Consider the following 21,625-nt stretch of genomic DNA (forward strand, 5'->3'; position numbering starts at 1 on the left):
TCTGTTCTCCTGACTTTTCCAGCTTCGAGCGGATGCCCATGTTCCCTTGCTCCCGGTCCCTTTCGGTCTTCAGAGCCCACAGTGGCCAGTTTGCTCTTACAGCTCCCCACTGTGACTCGGCCGCCACACTCACCTCTCCTCTGGCCCTCCTGCCTCCCTCTTTTTCTAATAAGGACCCCCATGAGATGACAGAGCCCACCGAAACCAGGACAGCCCCCTGAAGTTCATCACACCTGCAAAGACCCTCTGGTCATGTGAGGTAACACTCACCCGTTTGGGGGATTAGGCCATGGACATCTCGGGGTGGGGTCTGATTTTGCCACATCTCCCCCAGAAAAACTATTTAGGAGGATGGCTGAGAAGCAGAAGGGTTGAACAAGTAAGGGAGTCAATTCTCATCTCCGAAGTAAGGAATCAATGTCAAACATCTAAAATTGATGAATCAAAAATACATGCACTACTTAAAAAACAGGGAGACATAGAATTGCTGGAAGGAGCATAAAACAACTGAAAGTGGTTGCCCCTGAGAAGAGGAAGAAGGTAGGAGGAGGCAAGGAATAACTGTATGTTGTGATGAGCCTTTTAGTACCATTTGACTCTTCAATGACAGGCATGTACTACTTTGAGAAAGTAAAAAGAGAGAATGGGATGGGAGGGGGTCTACGTCCCGGTGAACCACTGGTTGTGTTTGGCCTCCATTTTCCTCCTCTCTAAACTTAGAGTGTCGTGCTCCATTCCTAAGGCCCTTCCACCTCTGTTGCTCTATGAAACCATCGCATCCCACGGAAGAACCATTGTCAGCTCCTCGCAGCCACACGCCCACACAGAGTTCCATCGCCAGCTATAAAAGTGGTGCCTCCTTCTCCGCCCCCACCGCCGCACCCCACCGCATCCCCTGCGAAACGTTTCATTCTCCAAATACGTCATTTCCACCAAATCTAGCCCGGGCACAGCTTGGCGCACCTCCTTTATATTCCTCCCAAGCTGCAACCGTGAATGTCACCGCTGCCTACGTCCCCGGCCACAACCGCAGCTCGCCCAGGCCGAGGGCCCACGCTCCAAGCACCCTCCAGACCGCCCCTGCCGCGTCAGCTCTCACTGCCACCACCTCACTCTCACACCAGAGCCACCTGCGCCAACCTCACCTTATGGCCCAGTGGACCACCTGCAGGTCGCACCTCCATCCTTGCTCGAACCAGCACCACGCCCCCCTCGTCCTCGCACAGGCTCCCCTGAACAAGGGCCCCCCACAGTTATCCTCTCCCCCAAACAAAACCATAACCACCCACAAATCTACATCTTGCTCCACCAAAACCGGTCCTACTGTCATCACCACGAAGAGCCCCCACCTCCCACGTCCTCTACCCGAATGGCAGACAATCTGTCTTTCTACCTCCCGGTGCCCGAGCTCTCCCTTTCTCGTAGTGGACTTGGCTCCCATCTATCTAGTTACTCTCACCTCCTTTGTAGGTGAGTTGACCTCGCCCCTGACCCCAGCCACGGAGTGAGCATGTGACCAGGCCAGGCCAATCAGAGGCCTTCTTGGACCTTGTCTTAAATTTTTTTATTTTTTTTTTCAGCCGGGCTCTGGAAAGCTGCTAAGCTGGTAGGATGTGAGTCAGGAGGCGTTGGCTGCTGTCGGACTCACCACGTGGGGAGAGTGTGCCTGAGAATAAAGACCAAGAGGGGAAGACCGGGGCGCTGAAGTCGCTGCCCGGGCCCCTGGATCTAGCTGTACCTGGAGGCAGGGGCATCCCCAAACCTCCCCGTCACGTAACTCTGGTGTGAGTAGGCTCTGTCACTTGCGGCCCACACGGCAGTGACTCACACGCTAATCTCCTGGCAGTCTCCCTGGGAGGCAGCAGAGCGCGGGGCCCAGAGCCCGGATGTGGGAGGCAGAGCGCGGGGGTCCGAATCCTAGCCATGTCACTGATCAGCTGTGGGACCCGAGGCAAATATGTGCCTCCGTTTTCTCAACTGCAGAACAGGGGGAATCATCATTCCCAGGGTTGTGTGAAAAGCGAAGCGCATTAAAATGCTTACAAGAGTGCCTGGCTTGGGAGGCAGTTGTGGCTCAATTGACAGAGCATCCGCCTACCATATGGAGGGTCCAGGGTTTGACACCCGGGACCTCCCGACCTGTGTGGTGGGCTGGCCCGCGTGCAAGGAGTGCCGCGCCACGCAGGGGTGTCCCCCATGTAGGGGTGCTCCACACGCAAGGAGTGCACCCCGCAAGGAGAGCCGCCCCGTGCGAAAAAAGTGCAGCCTTCCCAGGAGTGGCACCGCACACGTGGAGGGCTGAGGCGGCAAGATGACGCAACAAAAAAAGTGACACAGTTTCCCGGTGCTGCATGACAAGAATGCAAGTGGATACAGAAGAATACACAGCGAATAGACACAGAGAGCAGACAACACGGGGGAAGGGGAGAGAAATAAACAAAATAAATCTAAAAAAAAAAAAGAGTGCCTGGCACAGAGACGACCCTCCACAACACGTAACAATTATTCGCCTCCTCCTTAGCTAGCCCACGGCGGCCCCCCCTTTCTCGAAGGTCACAGCGTGCGTGGAAGAGCATGCTGCTCCAGCAGGAGCTCATACTAATCAAGCTCCTATGACGAGCTAGGCCCTGCAAATACAGTGCTACAACGTCACTGTCTCACTCATCCTCACACCTCACGCCAACCCTTTGAAGTGGGTACCATTTTTTAATCTCTACTTTCCAGATGAGAAAAATGAGGTATAGAGAAGTTAATAAAAGTGCCCAAGGTCAAAGGTCAGTAAGTGGCTCCACCCCATCAGGCTCTCTCACGGTCTGCATGGGCCTGCCTGAGATACAGTAACTTTGGTAACTGGTCAGAAAACAGTTTCCAGTTAGTCTCCCTTTCCTGGTTAGGCCTGCCCAGAGTCAGGGCGGATGGGATGGAGCAAGGAGGTAAGGGGGCAAGATAACCTTTTAATCATCGTATCCAGTGCCCTGCCCAAGGCATGAACCATTCGTTCATTCATTCAGTCAACTATGTACTGGGCACCGAGCATGTGCCTGACCCTGTGCTAAGGGTCAGGCCTTGCCCGCGTAACCCACATACACAGTCCTATGAAATGGGTACTCTTGTGGTTCCATTTGACAGAAGAAGAAACTGAGGATAGAAAAGCCCCGGGGTGGGACTATGAATCCAGGTCCGACCTGGCAAACACGGCGCCCTTCAATCACGGACGAGCACGCAAAACCCCGAGCCCGGAGCCGGCTCAGCCTCAGCGCTCCGCACCCGTGATGCAACACCAGCCCACAGATAACAGCTTCCAGGCCGGATTTCCTCTTTGGGCTTGGAAGGAGGTGCCGATGTGTTGCGCGGGATACAGGGCAGGAGAGCACCTGCCGGGGTGGTAAGTGCCGGGCCCGGTGCAAGCTGGGGCCAGCACAGCCCTGGGGAGACGTCTCGGCCCACCTAGGAGGCGTGTGCCCGCCACGTCTTCCTCTGCCCACCACGTCTTCCTCTGCCCACCACGTCTTCCTCTGCCCACCACGTCTTCCTCTGCCCACCACAGCCTCTCTCTATCCAGAACTGGGGCAGGGGTGGGGGGGTCCCAGTGCCTCTTTCTGAGTGCTCATCCTCCCACACCAGGAGTGAGACGCCCAGTCACCTTGGTGCTCTGACCTCCGACAAGATCACTCTCACCCAAACCACCGGCTGCCCCTCGACTGCCAAAAGCCCCTGGCAACAGCCCAGCAGTCCTGCCATCCCTCTCCCCACGTCAGAGCCCATCTGCTCTGGCTGCAGAGCCCCCATCGGGCGACCCGTGGCTCTCACGCCACCCCCAAGGCCACGGCTCCACTGTCCCTGGCCAGCCAGTGCCAGCACTGACGATCATGCCAGACGTGGTGCCACCACAAAAGCCACGTTTCCTCTGCTCGTACTAATGGTTACCATGACACAGCTCCAGAAGCAGAAAGAAAGGGTTTATGCCCAAAATAGATGCCTTCAGGAGCTCAAGTTGTTCTCGCGATCCAGGACAAGTCTGTGCGGACTTCCCTAAAGGAGTGTCCATTTTCACCCCTGCACGCTGCCAGAGGCCGGCCTAGTGGGGTCTCCCATGCCCGGGGAGGCGGGGGCCCTGGCGGCTGGGCCGGAAGACCACGTGAAGCCCGCCACGCAGTCCCTGCTGCATGGGCCTGCTTTAGGCAGCCCCATGCCTACAGCTGGCTCTGTCCTTGCCAGTGGAGTGGCTGATGCGCCACACCTGTGCCTCTCTACTTTTCCAGCCTTTTCTAAAGAATGGTCCACAGCTGCCAGCTCCAGAACACCTTCACCTCCTGTCCCCTGTAGCCCCTGCTTCTGGCCTCTGCTCCCCCACACCTGCCTCTGAAACCATCTAGAAGCTCTGGCCCTCTTCATTCCCAAAGGGAGAAAGCACAACCCTGGTTCACTGGACTGTAACCCACCCACCTTATGACACTGAACCAACAGAGAAAAATGGGAGTTTCTCCCCCCGCTGGAGCAATTGATCCTAGTTTCCAAAGAGAGACTGGGTTTTTGCTACACGACTGAAGCAAGAAAGACTAGGTCCTGAACCCAGGGAATTCTCTCAGGTGCCTTAGAACTGCCACATGCAGTAGCAAAGTTAATGGAAACCGACGGAAACCTGAAAAAGGCAGGACAATCGAGGATTTGGATTCTTTCAGAATGAGGGTTTGCATTGCTCCACAAGGTAAAAGAGCCCTGCCCAGCTGAGGTTCTAGCTGAGTGCAGAGGAAATACAGAATGGTAAAGGAAGAAGGAAGGAAGCCAGATATCAAATATGCCCCGTGACCAAATACATAAATACTAGAGGACTCCATGGCTTGGCAAATTACTACTTATTTGGTAGGTGTGTGTGTTTATTTCTAGATGGTAACAATTTTCTTTTCTCTCTTTCTTTCTATTCTTTTACTTTTACTTATTTATTTTTAAAGATTTACTTTATTCATTCCCCCCCTCGTTGTTTGCGCTTGCTATCTACTCTCTTTGTCCATTCACCATGTGCTCCCTGTGTCTGCCCATCTTCTCTTCAGGAGGCACCAGGAACCAAACCTGAGATCTCCCATATGGGAGAGAGGTGCTCAATCACTTGAGTCACCTCAGCTTCCTGCTTGGTTGTGTCTCTCATTGTCTTTCCTCTTGGGAGTTTCCTGTTGCATCATCTTGTTGCATCAGCTTGCTGCACCTGCCTGTTGCACCAGCTTGCTGTCTTGCTTGTCTTCTCCAGGAGGCACCAGGAACTGAACCCAGGACTTCCTGTGTGGTAGGTGGGAGCTCAATCACTTGAGCCACATCCACTTCCCTTCCCACTCTTCTATATACAAGTTGTTGTAAGTTATGTTCATAATTTAGTTTTCAAACAACAGAATATTCTGTGGGATGGTGTCGGAATCTGAGAAGTTACTAATATAACCAGGGGATGGTACAGTGATTGTTGGGACTCCCCATTTGCGGAAAGAGGTGAGAACTTCTTCAGTTGCAAGGATAACCAAGCCATGTTAGGTCAAATAGAGTGCTATTTTGTTGTTCAAATACATGTAGAAGGAGCAAATGGAAGCTGAGGAGCCAAAGGGGTGGACTGTGCCAATTATCCATTTATGTCACCCTATATTGCCTGCTCTGCAAAAATGGACCTGGGCCCTTTAGCTATTTTTCCTTTGCCAGCAGACGTGACATTAAGCTTTGGCAATGTGGGAGGTAGGAGAGATAATGCGGGACGTAGGAGTTTTTCTTCCTGGTTCTGATATGCTGTCGGAGTACTGCAGTGTGTACAGCTTCTCCAGCAGCCAGCTCCTGAGCTGGTAACTGTGTCGGCCGGGCCCATTCAGGAGACAGAAGCCACGTTCGCAGTAATCTGAATGAGGGCAGCTTCTCCAACATCTGGCCCTTGCAGCATGCACCCTTCCCCAGAACCCAGTTCCTACAGCGCAGGTGGCTTCTCTAGTGCCAGGCTCCTACGGCACACACAGGGGCATCTCAATGCCCAGCTTCGGCGGCGTGCACGGCTTCCCTGGCACCTGCTGCCCCTGTGGCTTCCTAGTGCCCAGCTCCTCTGTTGCCACAGCTTCTCCAGCACCCAGTTTTTGGAGCACACAGCCTTCCCAGCACCCAGCTCATGCAGTGGAGGTGCTTCTCCAGGACGAGGCTCTTACAGCACAGCTTCCCTAGCACCTGGCTCTAGCAATGCAGGGCAGTCAGGAGCACCCAGTGGCCAGCAGCTTCCCCCAGCACCTCTCTTGGGTGGCTTAGTGGCAGTATACGTCCAAGGGGACACCTCCTCACAAAAAGCTTCCCCTGACACCCAAAAGAATGGATTTCCAGTAAGTTCCGGAGGGCAGGTTTCCACCAAGCGCTGTTGATGCAGCACCTCGGCAACTTCTCTCCCATCCAGGGGGGCATGGGTGGGCCCTCTCTGCCAAGGTCTGGTTCTCAGCCCTGGGGGTCCCTTCCTTGGTCTCCTCAATCTCAGACCTGGGGGTGGTAGCTGCTCCTTGTGGCTGCAATCCCGGTGTTCTTTGGAGTTCTTTCTTCTTACTAGCCAATCCCTCATGACTCCAATTCCATTATAGTAAATAATTCTTCATATTAAACTTTTTTTGTTCAAATTACCATGTGGTTTGTGTCTCCTGCATGGCCCCTGACAGACACTGTCGCCCACACTCCTCTTCCCGTCCTTGAGCTCTCCGCAGCATCTCTTCCAGCTAATCACCCTCTGCTTCAAGCGCTCACCCAATGGCGATCATCGAGGGCCACTGCCGACCGGGCCCGGGGGTGAACGGGCGAGCCCTGCTTTGGGAGGTTCACAGGCAGGGGGGCGTCTCTCCCCTCCGTGACTCTACTCGGCCCCGTGCTCCGGGGTTTCTCCCACCTCCAGGCTCCTGGGTGTTGCCTCCTGGGGTGGCTGGGAGTCTCGCTCCCACTGCTGCAGAGCAGGGACACCTCGTGGGTCACACCTGCCTTTAGCTTCTCCCTATATTCCCTTCCTCTGAGACATCTGGGCTTAAAGCACAGGGGACCCCCGCCCCCTGCGGCTCCATCTTTACTTCCCAGACGTCCCACCTAAATGACGTGCAGTCACCCAAAACCCCTCTCTTCCACAGCCCTCCCATTCCCTCCAGCAGCAGCTCTGCCTTCCAGAGCCTCTTGCCAGGTGGACTGGCGCTGCCATCCGCTCAGATGCATACGCCCCAGCGTCCACCCACGCCCCCAGCCCCACACTCTCCAGGCACCTGACCCTGGAGCGCTCTGGCCCACCCCCTTCCCTCCAGGCCCCCACGTGGCTGTTTTGGAACCTGCCTCCCGACCTCTAACCCAGTCTGTCAGCACGAGATTTCCCACACGGCTTCCTCAAGCAAACACCTGAAAAGGTTCTGCCATTGGCTGTGATGACGGCTGCACAGAGTGACTAGTCACCCCCGGGTTGTACACTTAAAATGGGTGAGTTCTGTGGTCCGCGGATTACATTTAAATGAAAGCTGATTTATTTAAGAAATCCCCCGCTGCCGATGATTTTCCTGCACCGTAAAACCTAAAAAGCCCGGCCTGGCTGCAGCACGGCCTTCACCGGCTCCTCCGTCCGGCAGCTGCTCTGCCCGCTGACCCCACGGTGTCCAGCTCACGCCATCCTCTCCTCCAAGAGGGGACCCGGGCAGCCAGGGTGCCCACCCCCACCTCAACCTCCCACCCGGAGGTCCTCGCCAGTTTCTGCTGATGGAGCCTTTTCACAAGTACGAGCCCGCGCCAGCTTTCCCCTACACGAGAGGGCCCAGGCTGGCACCCCCTGGGGCCCCCCTGCCCCCCGCGCAGCGCCCCTGCCTCTCCCCCCGCCCCCCCCATCCGGGTGCCCCTCGAGGCAGAGGGGACTGTGTGAAATCACTCCCAGGCAGCTGCAACATCCCCAGCACAGTGCTGCGGTGCCCAGAGTGACCCCCCACAACCCCCAATCTAGGGCTCCCTGGGCAGGGCCTCCCGCAGGCGCCTGGCCCGGGAAGGCCCTTGCGGGGAGCCTCTTCCAGGCCTGAAGGACGCCTGCCGTGGGCCACGGCCGCCCCACCAGCTCAGGAGCCCGGGAAGGCAGGGACGCGGAGGCCGAGCCCTTGCAGGGGACCACCCTCCCCCTACACCGCGCATGCTCCCCCCAAGCGCTGGCACACAACCCCCCCCACCCCCCCACCCCCCACCCCCGCTCCACACCTCCCCCCTCCGCCAGGCTCTGCTCCCCGCGGCCTGTAAACACTCCCTCCAGGGTCACCAAGTGACCCTGACTGACCCCCTCGCTGACCCGCCCAGGTCAAAGCCGGGGAGCCCCTCTCCTGGGCCAGGCCTGGAGCTGCGGGAGGCCAGCCCCCGCCCCGTGCAGTAAGCAGGAAGGAGCCTGCTGCTGTCACAGCTTGCCATGGTCATGGTCACGGTCACGGACCTGCCTTCTCCTCACCCTCTGTCTCCACCAAAACAAAGTCATCTGGGGAGGGGGGCGCCCCGACCTCAGTCGTAGCCCCTCCCCACAGCAGGACGCGGGCCTGAGCAGGCCTCGGGCAGTTCACCAGCCCCGTGGACCCAGAGCTGCTCAGCCAGGCTCCTCGGCAAGTCCAAGCTCCGCCCCTTGGAGACAGGGCCTCAGTCTCCCCATCTGTAAAATGAGGCTCAGAGGAGTCCCGACCTCATCAGCCTCGGCGAGGATTAAGAGATCGAGTCCACTGTTTTTAGCACAGGGCAGGAGCTCGAAACATGTCAGAGGTTTTTCTTTGCCTTTATTTTAAAATAGTATGGGATTAATCAGGACAAAAAGCCAGTCTGTGTGCTTAGGAAATCTAGACTGGCTTGAGAACATACCCAGGAATGGCTTGTGCACCCTCCTGGGAACAGCTGCTGCCTGCCCCACTGTCCTCCAGTGTCCCTTAGATGTGCCCAGCACCCCTGCCACCAGAATGGGCAGCCAGGGACCCAGCTGCCAGCGCAGGCTTGGGAGCCTCTCGCAGCCAACCACCCCCCCCCCCCCGCCGCCATGGCCACCGCCACCACTCCTCCCACCCTCAGAGGGCTGTGAGGAGCCCGCACGGGCACACACATGTGTGTGCACACTTCGTCCACAGGATGGGCCAGACAGGCATTTGGGAACCAGCCTGGGACTCCCGTAGCCATTCACGACATTGTTTTGAGCGAAAATACAAAACCCTGCCCTCCAAATATTTGCAGTAGTCGTCCTTCCAAAGCCAGGAACGGCCTGGACTAGAAAACTAACGGAGCAGGAAGGGGGAAACTGCACAAACTTGGTTTGCCTCTGCAAAATTAATACCAATTACCAAAACACTGATGTGAACCGCTTACGACTTACGCCTAATTACCACACGGCACAATTAGGGCTAGCATTAAGATATGTCAGATTAACGATGCTGGAAGTTTCACCTGACTACACCCCACGCCAGCAGTTCATTTGTGCCCAGGTCAGGCCTTCAAAGACCACAGCAAAGTCAGCTTCTACACCTGAAAGACAGGGTCCCCGACCCACAGCCGCAGCCAGCCTGAGGCCTCTTGCCCCACTGAGAAGCTGCCTCCCCCGGAGCCTCCAGCAGGGAGACATGCCTCAAAGGTGGGGCCCGGGGGCCCCGATGACAGCCCCATGGCCACCGCGTGTGCCTGCCCTCGGGGGAAGCCGGCCCCGCAGTCTCCTGAGGTCCAGCTTGGTTCGCGGGGCAGCCCCCCAGACACACCCAGCTCCGACCCCTCCCCCCAGCGCACCGAGCCGGCCACAGGGCAAGGGCCCAGCCGTGGCCCTGCCCCAGCCCGAGACTGTTAAGGGCCTCTCCTGGCCCAGTCAGGGTCCTCCCTGCCCCCTCACCCTCTCCTCTCCTCACGGCTTTACTCAGAACCACCCTCCCCTTCATCCACAAGGGGAGCAGGCACTGCCCCCCTCGTTCCTATTTAGCTCAGCAGATGCTCTTCAAAAAACACTGGGGTGGCTCGGTTTGGGGACCAAGAGGGCGAATGATACATGATAAAGGGGCCTTCCCAGGCTCACGGAAGGCAAATCTGATGAGCAGGCAGGAGTGACAAGCAGGTCTCTTGGGAGGCAAAGAGCAAGAGGGAAGCTTGCAGGAGAGGAGCATGAGCATACATGAGCAGCTCCTCAGTGAACACACACGGCTAATTTCAGTCCTCGGACACCTGGGAGGCAAACTGAACAATGAATCTTCTATAAAACAGGCGAAAGGAAATGTCCAGGTCACGAAGCAGCGTTTAAAACAAACGAAAACACAGACCTGTGAGGTTATCTCCACCGTACAGATGGCAAAACTGAGGCTAACAGAGGCCAAGAGCCCAGCCCTGGGATACACACGTAGGAAGTGGGAGAGCCTAGACTAAACCACCAGGGAGTGGGTGTAGCCCAGGGGTTGAGCACCTGCTTCTCATGTATGAGGTCCCGGGTCCGAGCCCCCGTACATTCTAAAAACAAAAAACAAACAAATGAAAAAACCATCTCTTACTGGGGAGCGGATGTAGCTCAGTGGTTGAGCGCCTGCTTCCCACGAACGAGGTCCTGGGTTCAGGCCCCAGTGCCTCCTTAAAAGAAAAAAAAAAAGATTAAACCACCGTCTATCCAGAGCCAGGTCTGGGGCCCCTGGCACGATGCCACACTCCCTCTCGCCTCTGCCCAGGTTCAAGCATGCTGACGTGGCTCGTAGCATTTTTCTAAAAGTTCTTTGGAAACAGCCTTCAGATGACACTTCGTTGGACACACAAAGGCCCATTTCTATTTCAGTGAAACGTTCGCTTCTGTTTGTTTCTTGTCTGTCTGCTTACCAAAAACGCTGTCCCCAGCTTGTCCCCACCGATCTCAGCCAAGCTGCCCTTGAACAGAGAGGGACGGCTATGCATCCAGGCCGTGCTGCCAGTCAGGGGAGGGACAGGGTCTGGGCCCTTCGTCTCCCCTGCTGGGGAGTCTCAAGGAGCCCCGGCTCGGGCCCCCAAACACCAGCTTCCCCAATGTGTGTGGTACAAGCACCTGGAGATGACACTTCCCTGCTCAGAACCCTGCGGGGGTTGCCTACCAGGTAAAGAATAACCATCCCAGGGTCCACAGGAAACTGTAGCATTGATGTGGAGACAGCGGCCACGGTAGCTGCTGAGGGTAGGGAGACGGAAGAGATGGGATGTGGGGCATTTTCAGAACTTGGAGGTGTCCTGGGTGGTGCTGCAGGGACAGATGCTGGACATTGTATTTCTTGCCATGGCCCACTGGGTGGACTGGGGGAGAGTGTAAACTACAATGTAAACCATTATCCATGAGGTGCAGCAGTGCCCCAAGATGTATTCAACGAGATGAATTCAACGAGTTGCAACGAGTGCGCAACAATGATGAAAGAGGTTTTGACGTGGGAGGAGTGGGGTGAGGGGGGTAGAGGGTATACGGGGACCTCATATTTTTTTAATATAACACTTTAAAAAAAATGAAGAGGGGAAAAATAAAACAAAAATTTAAAAATAACGCACCTGCCTTTCGAACACATCACCCTGGACACCCGCCCCTCCAGGCCTTCACTGGGGTTCCACCTCGGGAAAGCCTACCCTCCCCCCAGCCCCAACCCCAACTCTCCTCCCATGTGCAGCACCCTGAGGTCCCCCAGCAGCCTGTGCCCCTACAAGGATGCCACCTCCCCCCGCAGCTGCCTGAGCCAGAAACCTGAGGGCCCTCCCAGCTCCCTGTCATTCCCTCCATCACCCGGCTCTGCCTCCTAAAGGTCTCCCACGCCATCCCTCCCTCCGCGCCCCCATCGCGGCTCCCCTGGATTTCTGCACCAGCCTGGGCTCCCTGCTCCTCTTTCTCCTCTGTGCTGCCTTAGAAGGAGCTTTCCCAAAAGTGAACACGGGCACGTCACTGCAAGTCCAACCTCCACGAGTGGCTCACGGCCGGGCCTTGTGTGGCCCACCCCCGCCGGCCCCCAGCCTCATCCTCCCCTACACTCCAGCCCCACCAGGCTGGAAAATGCCCCCGTCCTCCTGGCTAGCCAGGCCCTGCCTTCAGACTTGAGGGTCCCCTCCTTCGGATGTCCCCGTGCACACCCTGCCAGACCCTTTTCCACTCTGTCCTGGAATGGTCTCTCTGGCCGGACATCCACCTAAGCTGCAGGCACCTGGGGGACAGGACGGCCTCTTTCCTCTCTGTCACCAGTGCTGGGCACACAGTAGGTCTTTCATAAATGAAGGGCTGAACGTTATTTGCCCACCCGAGGCAAGGGGGACCCGGGGCTCCGCACGGCGTGCCCCGGCTCTCTGGCTGCCAGGGGGACGAGGAAGGAAGAAAAGGCAGAGGCCCAGCCCCCCGGGCAGCCCCCCTGAGCTCCCAGCACCAGGCAGGTCCCTCAGGCGGCGACCAGCTGGGCTGTGAGTGGGGGACAGCCAGCGCCACACTGTTTTCTTCTAAGGCCCTTAGGAGACCCTGCTCGGTGCCAGCTGCCAGCCCCGGGCTGTGGTCAGGACCCTCCCGAGGCTCCGGGCCCAGAACCCACGGGAGGCGCCACGGCCTGCTCTGGCCCCCAGGAGACCTGAGGGAGGGGGTGCCGGGTCCCCACGTGGGCAGGCGCCTCTGAGGAGATTAAAGGCCCAGAGATCAGGCCTCGGGGCCAGAGGGGGCCAAATCCAGGCTTTACGGAGGCTGAGAAAGACCAAACTACCTGTGGGCACGGAACGGGGAGCTGGTCAGAGAGGGAAGGTGCCGAAGGCGTTGCACCCCCGCTCCCCGTCCCACTCCCCTCCCTCCTCCAGCCCCGGCCCTGCCCCAGCGGGGCCTTGGTGCAACACTCAGACGACCCTTTCCCTTCGTCCTGAAGGCAAGGAGGTGGACAAGCATCACTTCTAGCCCAGAGCACCACGTCTCTCTCACCCAGCCACCCTCCCGCCCCGCGTGCGTGGGCCCCCCCAAAGGGAAGGCCCCGCGCCTCCCGCGCGTGTGAGAAGGGGATATGCCGTTACGAAGCCAGTTTAGAAAACCCTGCGGCTTCGAGACCGCAAGGGTCTCACACATCTCCCCTTCCAGCCCGGGGCGGGGGGCCGGCTAGGGAGGGACGGGTCCTGGCCTGGCTGTGGGTGCTGCCGCGGCCTCTTATTTATCCTCCTCACTAATGCCAGGACTTCCGGGTCAGAGAAGGGCGCACTCCCTTGCTCACGTCAAGTTGAACAGGGGCAGCCTCGGGGGCAGCCTCGGGGGCAGCCTCAGGGGTAGAGGAGCCAGAGGGCACCCAGGGAGGGACGACGGGGCTGTGGAGGTGGAGGGGCATCGACGCCAAGCAGCCAGCCCCGAGCCTCCTCTAGGCTGTGCAGAGGAAGGGGTGTCGGCCTCTGTCCACCTCGCCAACCCCCCTCACATGGCTCCCAGAGCTGGGCACGGCTTGAGGCATGTCAGACGAGCTCCCCCGGGGGTATCCCTTTCAGCGCCCAGCAAGGCCCCCCGGAGCCTCATTGGGTGCAGCTGCCCCAGCAGCCCTCACTCTTCCAGGGGCAGGGGGGGTACCAGCGCTCTCTGCCTGGTGGGGCCCCGTGCACCTTCAGCTCCCAAAGAGCCGTCTGGGCACACAGCCCACCGGGCGGGCGGACAGATGCCCCCTGCGAGGGTCCTCACCGCCTCGTTCCCTGTCCCGGGTCAAAACTGAGAGCTTAAAGTCACCGTCCCGTAAAGAGAGCTTGGCCTCTGTGTGTGCCACCGGGCAGCCAGCGGCCCACTCCCATGTGCACCCCCTCCCCACCAGCCCAGGCCTTCGCTGGGAGGCCTCAGCGCCTCCAATATTCCAGCCCCCTTTCTAGAAAAGATTAGCACCCGCTTAGCCCTACCCTGTGCTGCCAGCCTCTAAGCCACTTTCTTATCCTTTATAAAAAATAGTCCAGCCCCCAGCGCTAGGGCAACTCAGATTTTTTTCATATTCTTATGAAAGCTTTAAAAAGCTTTAAGAAGCTGTTTTTAAAAACTTTTTATTTTGACATAATTTCAAACTTACAGTAAAGTTGCAAAAATAATTCAAAAATAATACAGAGAACCCCGATATACCCCGTACCCAGACACCCAGATTTACCAACCTATAACATGTTGTGGGGTCTTGTTTGGTTAAGAAAGTAACACATGTTCATTTACATCTTTTCAAAGAATACAAAAGTAAATAGATAAAGTCTTTGTTGACAGTTTGGTATTTATATCCTACCGGAAGGTTTTCTAGGCCTAAGTATGTATATATTTATATATACTTTACAGGAGTTTTACAAACAAGATCATACTATGCATACCACTTGGCAACTCGTTTTTTGTTTGTTTTATTACCCAACACCTCACAGACGTCTAAACTCGTCAGGACATACACACTTACTACCTCATTGCAAAGGCTTTTGGACATCTAAATAGAGTCTCCTTTACTCATACATTTATTTATCTCTGCGGAATCTATCAAGCTAATGACACCATCGCTTAAAAAAAGAAAAGGGCACGTTATGCTTGCGGGGGCACCTAGAGGCTCCCACCACTTGCAAGAGTTCCCCCACCCCACCCCGGCCTGGTTCTGCGCCCCACACCTCTCAGGGCCCTCTCAAACCCTCCAGCCTGTCCCAGCCCGTGGCCATCCGCATCCAACCGGCAGCTCAGGAGACCGCAAACTGCCCCCCCACCGTTTGGTGATCGCCCCTCTGCGCATCTTTTAGCCTGGCCACTCGGCCACCCAGGTCAGGGGCACCCCTGCACATTCACGTGCAGGAGCACAGCAGGAGCACTGAGAGAGGAGTCGGGCAGCCCCAGGCCCCCTCGCCAGTTGCTGGGAGAAATGGTCCCCTGTCCCCTCCACATACCCAGACAGGGCAGCTGACACCTCGGAGGGCTGGCTCAGAATTAAAAATGACCTTGACATTTGAAACAAAAACAGAGAGGGACAATCGATAGGGATGAGGGAGAGCAGGGCCGTGGCCTCAGGAAAGGAAAAATAAGGGGCCTGATGATAGAGCTACAGAAGGCTGGGAAGCCTCAGGGGTCAGAGGGGCACTGGGCGGGATGGGGGTGGGCCGTGCGGAGCTACGTGGAAAAAAAAATCCAGTCCACCCTGGGATCAGGCTAGGAAAGCCCCAGGGGTCGGCACCTCCTCTTCCCGCCTCCGCTTTCCTCCCCGCGAGCCAGTGGCCGGCGACAACGTGATCGGCAAGGCAGATCCGGGCGCTGCCCACTGGCCGTGCGGGCCGGGGGGCGTCGGAGCACCTGCGCGGGCCTGGGGACGCGGGGCGCCTGGGCCCGGGCCGGGGAGCTGGGTTCCTGCCCCCGGGGCAGGAGCGTGGCGGGAGGGCGGGGCGGGGGCGGGGTCAGGCCGCAGAGGAGGAACCTCAGGTTCCGCCTCCATTTCCCCTGCGCTCGCAGCCCCTTGCTGGAATGTTCTGGTCGCTGGAGCGTCTCTGGCCGGCGGGGGTCAGAGGGGGACACGGAGTCCCCGCGAGTCTACGGGAAAGGGAGCTTCCTTCTCCCCACGCACGCGTTCTCGCTGGGGGCCCGCGGTCCTGCCCAGGTATCCCTGTCCGTCGTCACCACCGCCGGGGGCTTTTTCGCCCCCAAGTCAGAGAGCTGCGTCACGACCCGACGGCGAAACGGCCCCCGCGGCCCCTTTCCCTCCCTCCCTGCCGGCCGTCCTTCGGGCCTGTCCCCAAGGCCGCCCCCAGCAACTCCCTGTGGGCCACACAGGTTACAGGAGCCGGGCCCAATCTCTCCAAAGTGAGGAGGGGGTCCCAGGGCAACCCCCCAGCTGCACAGATGACGCGCTCCCTCTGTCCCCCACCTCGAGAACCTGGCTTCCTTCCTTGGCCTCACCTGCTTCCAGCTCAGGTGCCACCTGAGCCCTGGTCCGCACTCACCTGTCTTCACTGATCCCCTAAATTGGTGAGCACTTTACTCCTCCCTCTCGAGACCCCAGACGCTCTGTGGTGGTGAATTTGCTGCGGATGTTCTAAACTGCGTCCCCTGTCTGGGTCCCTTCAAAGCCCAGCACAGCCTCTGGCCCGCAGGAAATGTTCAGCACATCTCTGATAAACAGAAGCAAATCCGGCGGGAAGATGCCGCAGCCCCCAGACAGAGCAGGACTAAAGAGCTGGAACTGCAGCGCGAGGGACTGAAGGTGGATGCGAAGACAACCTGTTAGGGTGATTTAGTCAACCCTGCAACCGCCTGCCAAGTGGCGCCGGGAAGCCACCCACCTCCCAAGATTTAGAATCAGAATCTGCGCTTCCCTCCACTGTCCGAGATCTTGCAGAAAGGCAGGGAGATGGACAACTTGTCCCAGTACTGCTGGCAGGGCCAGTGTACAAGAGTCCCCAAATGATGAAAGTCATCACAGCTAACGCCGTGTGCTTACACTCTGCTAGGAGAGCCATATGTTATCGCACCTGACCCTTACAACGCTCTCAGGACAAGATGGCAGGCTTATTCCTGGGTTACAGGAGGGGAGACTGAGGCTCAGAGAACTTGAGTGAGTTCCCCAGATCACAGCCGGCGGGTATCGGCACCCAGGCTCTCATAATTGCAGGCCCTGGCTTGTGCTGTCTCGAAACCAGCTCATTCCGAAGCAAGCCGCAGCTAGCCATACCCGGTGGCCCCGGGGTGGACACACGGAGACGCACAGCGACACCCATGCCACATCCCCATCTCCCACACACTTAGGCACATGGAGGCAGGCTCAGACACACAGATCCAAATCTCAGGCTGCTGCTGCATACATGGATCTCAGTTTTGGTCCTTTTCTCAGGGAAAAACGTCTGAAAATGAGCCCTCAGAAGAGAAGCGGGAAAGAATCTGGCCTCTTTCCTACTAAAGCCCGGCTCAGAATCACCAAGCCTGCGCGCCCACGCCACCACCCAGCCTCAAGGGCAGGCGGGTTCCTGACCCACTTCCTACCGACCAGATGCCCAGAAGGAAGTGGAAGCCACCTCCGTGGGCTGCACCCTTGCCTCAGCTGGCACCTGCTCCCCAGCTATAGGCCAGAGACACACCACTTTCACTGGGGCACGGGGCTGGGGGGTAGAGGGCCGGGGTGGGGGGACATTACGCCAGCACCCAGTCCGGGCCCCTGGGCCCGGGCTCGCTGAAGGCAGCAGGAAGCACTGAGGAAGGAGCAGGGGATGGGATGACCACCAGCCAGTCCTCTGGTCCACGGCCCCGGAAGCACTTCCCATCCTGGAAAGAAACTGCCTCCCCCTACCCTGCCAGAGCATTCTCAGAGCTGAAAGTTCGCCTTGGACTGTAAATTCTAAGGCTTGGATTCTAAAGACAGAGTTTCAGTCCCAAGGGTGGGGAGGGGCAGGTCTCTTTTCGCAACACCCCTTGGTGAGCCGCAAGCCTGCTTCTCCCAGGCCCTTTTCCACCTGGTTCTGAAATACGGAGCTTAGGGGGAGTCCAGGCTCTCTGGCAAAGGCCCCCACCCACCCGTGAATGGAGGGCACACATGTCCACGGGCTCCCCTACTTCCAGCATGTCCCACCGCGCCCCGAGAGGGGAGCAGAGCAGGGTCCCTATCTCCCAGAGATCACGCACTGCTGGGAGAGGCAGACACACGGACACGGCCGTCCAGGAGAGAGCCGTAACCCAGGGCGGTCTCCTCTCCCCAGAGCCCTGGCCAGGGTCAGCTTCTTCCTGTCTGAGCAACCCCAGACAAGTAATTACGGCTTATCCTGTCTTCCGTGCAGGCTTTTGAGAGGGCCCGTGACAGCGGTGTGCGTGAAGGTGACAGTAAAACATCCACAAGGGACTGTGAATTGGACTCGGAGGGAGACCTCAGAAATTATCCACACGTCCAGGTTTACACGTAGACCCCCACATGCATGAGGACTTAAGCAGGGGCTGTGCTGACACTTCCGCAGAGGTAGGTGTGGCAGACTGTCTCCTGCAGGTCTCCCCTCCACCCCTGAGCCGCCATAAACAGACCCCCCCCAGCCCCCACCCGCATTCCTGGGCTTGACATTCCACCACTGGAATCAGAGCCACGGAACTGTGCAGCCGGAATGGCCGGAAGCCGGACAGGGGACTCCTATCTGCAGACACACTGGCTTGACAGTGGCATCTCCTACGCATCTCCAGTGCTCAGGTGTCCAGTCACTGCTTGCATCTAGAAGGAAGTCCCCTCTTCCCAGGCACACGTCCCCGGGAGGACCACCAAGGAGCGCCCTGAGCCAGGGGCTGCTCTTTTGATGCTAGCTGGAGACAAGCCCCAAGGAGGGGGACAAGGGGACTGACGAGGGAGCCCAAGGAAGAGGGGCCCGGCGGCGGGCGACAGGCAGGTGCCAGGCCCACTGCTGCGAGTCCACCTGGGGCAGCACACACGGCCCCACTGTCACAGCTGCCTGTGACAGCCCAAGCAGGGCCTCGATGGAACCTGGCGGCAGAGGAGACCATCTCCAGGAAGCAGGCAGCCCCCCCCTGCCCCCAGCGTGCAAATGCAGACAGCTCAGGAATCTCCTCCCTGCAAGGGTCCACCTGACAGCTGGGCTCCCCAAATCCCCCAAGCCAGTCCTCTCGCCCTGCGACGCCTAGGGAGGGAAGCTTCCCGGGCTGCAGCTGTCACATCTGCCCGGGAGGAAAGAGGCACAGCAGGGCAGCACCTGATCCCAGGATCCCTTGGCCGCCGCCAGCCCAGGAGGCGCTTGCAGCCGCTGGCAGCCCGGGGTGAAACATGACGACTCAACAGTCCCTACGGGATGCTGATGGCGGCCTCTGGGCACGGCCGAGCAGGGCAAGCTGGGTCACAGGGCCGACGGCGCTGCTCCCGCAGGCTCGCGTCCCTGCTGGCTGGGGTGGGGGCGAGGGGTGCGGTCCTGGGGCCAGGGTCCCGACCTCTCCCGCCAGACGCAGGCCCCCGAGCTGTCCAGCTGGGTGCAGGGCGCCATTTTGGGTCAAGGTGCAGCCACGGGGGGCTCCCCAAGGGAGCCGGGAGCGAGAGCCCTCAGGACCCCACCTTCCCACCCAAGGCGCCAAGCCCGACTCCGTTGGCTTTGCAGCAGAGAGAGGGGGAAGGACGGAGGGCTGGGAGAGAAACGGGGGAAAGAGCAGGGGAGGGGAGAGGGGGGAGGGGAGAGGGGGGAGAGGGTGCCCCCAAGAAGGGAGGCTCCGGGAGAGCGCAGCGCAGTTTGGCAGCCGGAGGACCGCGGGCCCCAGCGCCGAGGGGCTGGGGGAGACCGGGGGCGGGCCCTGGCCACGCGCCAGCTCGGCCAGCGCCAAGGGGGAGGGAGGGCCGCACGGCCTGGGGGAGGGGAGCCAGGGTGAGAGCGGGACACGGACGGCGGCCGCCGGCGGCTGCGAAGCGCGGGGTCTCCCCGGCGCGCGGACTCGGGGCCCAAGACCCCGATCCGCCAGCTTCGGGGAGGCCTCGTCCTTCACTGCGCTGATGCGAAGCTTTCAAGGACACGTCTGCACCGGCCCGGCGGGGGTGCGTGTGCGTGAGTGTGGCCGCGTGAGTGTGTGTGTGCGGTGGGGGGGGGGAGCTGCTGCAGGGGGCGACCCCGGGCCGCCCCCACCCCCGCGTTTTCCGGCCCGGACAGCCGGGGCCGGGGCTCCTCGCCCGCCCCCGCCCCGCCCCCACACTGCGGCGCCACCGCCGCCCCGGCTCCCACGGCCCGCGGCGGGGGCGGGGAGGAGCCAGGCCCGACACCCCCCGCCCCGCGCCGCCCGGCCCGCGGCGGGGAGGTGTGCCCCCCGACAGGGCGCAGTCCCCGTCCCGCCGCCCCTCCCGGCCCCGCGGACGCCCCGCACCCCCAGCCACAGGTGGCCGGAGGAGGATCGCGGCGCCGCGCTCCCCGGCCCGGCCCCCCGATCGGTCCCGGCCCGCCCCCGGGGGCCTCCCGGGTCCCCCGCCCCGCCGGGCCGAGGAGGGCGGGGAGCCGGGGGGAGGGGCGGGGGCCCGGGTCGTGCCAGGCTGCCATTTTCTGCCGCCGCCGCGGAGCCTGCGCGGGGCCCGGCCCCCGCCCCCTCCCCCGCTCCCCGCGGGCCGCGGCGGGGGCCGACCGCGCCGGCTGCGGGTCCGCGCCCTCCGGCGCCCCGGCCGCAGGCCCCAGGCGGGGCCCCGGGGCGAGGGCAGGGCCCGGAAGGCGGGGGCGGCCGGGCCGGGGCCCCTGCGGCAGGCGCGGGGCCGGGCACCGCGGCGGCGGCGGGGGCCCCCCGCGGCATTGTATCGACTTGAACTTGAGCCCGGAGCCGGGCGGGGGCGGTGAGGGGGCGCCGGGCGGGGACGGGAGGGGGCGCCGGCCGAGCCCGCGGGGACATCAACAAACCCTCCCACCCCCCGCGCCGCCCCGGCCCGCCGTCCCCGCCCGCAGCCCCGGCCCGCGGGCGCCCGGCGCCGAGTTGCAGGGTCCGGGAGCGCGCCCCGCGCCGGGCACTGCCCGCGCCGGGCCCCCGCCCGCCCCCGCGCCGGCTCCCCGGGCCGCCGGCCGCGGCGCTCATTACCGTGTGGCCGCTCGGGTCGCGCCGGGCCGGCTGCGCGCCCTGGTGCCGCGGCGCCGCGTCCCGGCTCGTCCTCTGCTCGCGCCGCCGCCGCCCGCCCTCCCGGCCCGCCTGCCTGCCTGCCGCGCGCCCTCCCTCCGCTCGCTGTCGCGCTCCCTCTCTCCGCCTCCTCCGCCGGGTCCCCCCCTCCCACCCCTTCTCTCCGCCTTCCTCCTTCCCTCCCTCCGGCCGCCCGCGGGCCCAGGCCTCCGCCCGCCGCTCGCCCCCCGCGGCCGCGCTGGCCCCGGCCCCGGCGCTGCGGAGCCGGCCCGGGAGGCAGCGCGGGCCGGGGGCCCCGGGGCGCCGCGGCGGGAGCGGCCTGGGCGCGCGGCCGGTCCTAGCGCCCGCGGCCCGCCTGCGCGGCCTCTGCGGGCCCCCCGCCGGGCGTCCCCGCACGCCGCCGCCCGCGGGGGCCCGACCCCGCGGCGCCCCGACCCGCGCCGAGCCCGGACACCCCGCCTCGGCCGCGCTGCGGGCCGCTCCGCGCCCCCCGGGGGTCGGAGCCGAGCCCGGGGCCTGGCGGCAGCCCTCCCCCCCGCCCCGCCGCGGGGCGCCCCGCTACCTGGCGCTGGCTCCGCGCTGGGTCCCCGCATCCAGCACTGGCCGCAGGGACAGCGGCCCCTCCTCTCCCCCGGCCGGTGTCAAGTGCCTCCCCCCGCAGCCCGCGGAGCCCCCGGCGGCCTTCGCCCTGCAGTTCTCCCGACCTCCGCCAGAGCCCACTGCACTCTGCCTCAGCACTGGGGCTGGGGACAGCAGCGCCGGCCCATTCGCACCGCCACCCCCGCCCGCCCGCCACCCCCGCCGGGGGCCGCGGAGGACGGGAGGAGGCCAGCCCGCTCGGCAGGGCCCAAGTCGGGGCGCTCGTTCCATCCAGGCGTCCTAGAAGCTCGGGCATCGCCAAGGGATGAGCACCCTTGAAGGGAGTGAGCTCCCCGTACCTTGAGGTGTCCAAGTAGAGTTCGGTATCCTCATTCGGACCGTGGAAGACGGAGAGATTCCATGGGGCGGGAGGTCGACCTAAATGACATTGGAGGCCGCGTGCCGCTCTAAGATTCGCTGCACACCCTACATTCCACCCTTCATCACCCACGACCCCTGGGGCACTTAGCCCCCCCCACTTTCTGACTC

General features: G+C 61.1%; 1 protein-coding gene across 2 annotated transcripts in view; it reads right to left on the bottom strand.

Annotated features, from left to right (window-relative positions):
- DNMT3A (DNA methyltransferase 3 alpha) overlaps positions 1-21,236 on the bottom strand; it is a 102,777-nt gene extending 81,541 nt beyond the window's left edge. The window contains exon 1 of one of the 2 annotated variants that reach the window (XM_058287726.2): positions 21,060-21,236. The gene's annotated coding sequence lies outside the window, so the exon portion shown is untranslated. Of the gene's footprint in view, positions 1-20,461; positions 20,563-21,059 lie in introns of those variants that run through there. The other variant, XM_058287725.2, reaches the window with a different exon arrangement.
- Positions 21,237-21,625: the final 389 nt, after the last annotated feature.

Source organism: Dasypus novemcinctus, chromosome 25, assembly GCF_030445035.2.
Source record: "Dasypus novemcinctus isolate mDasNov1 chromosome 25, mDasNov1.1.hap2, whole genome shotgun sequence".
Lineage (NCBI taxonomy): Eukaryota > Metazoa > Chordata > Mammalia > Cingulata > Dasypodidae > Dasypus > Dasypus novemcinctus.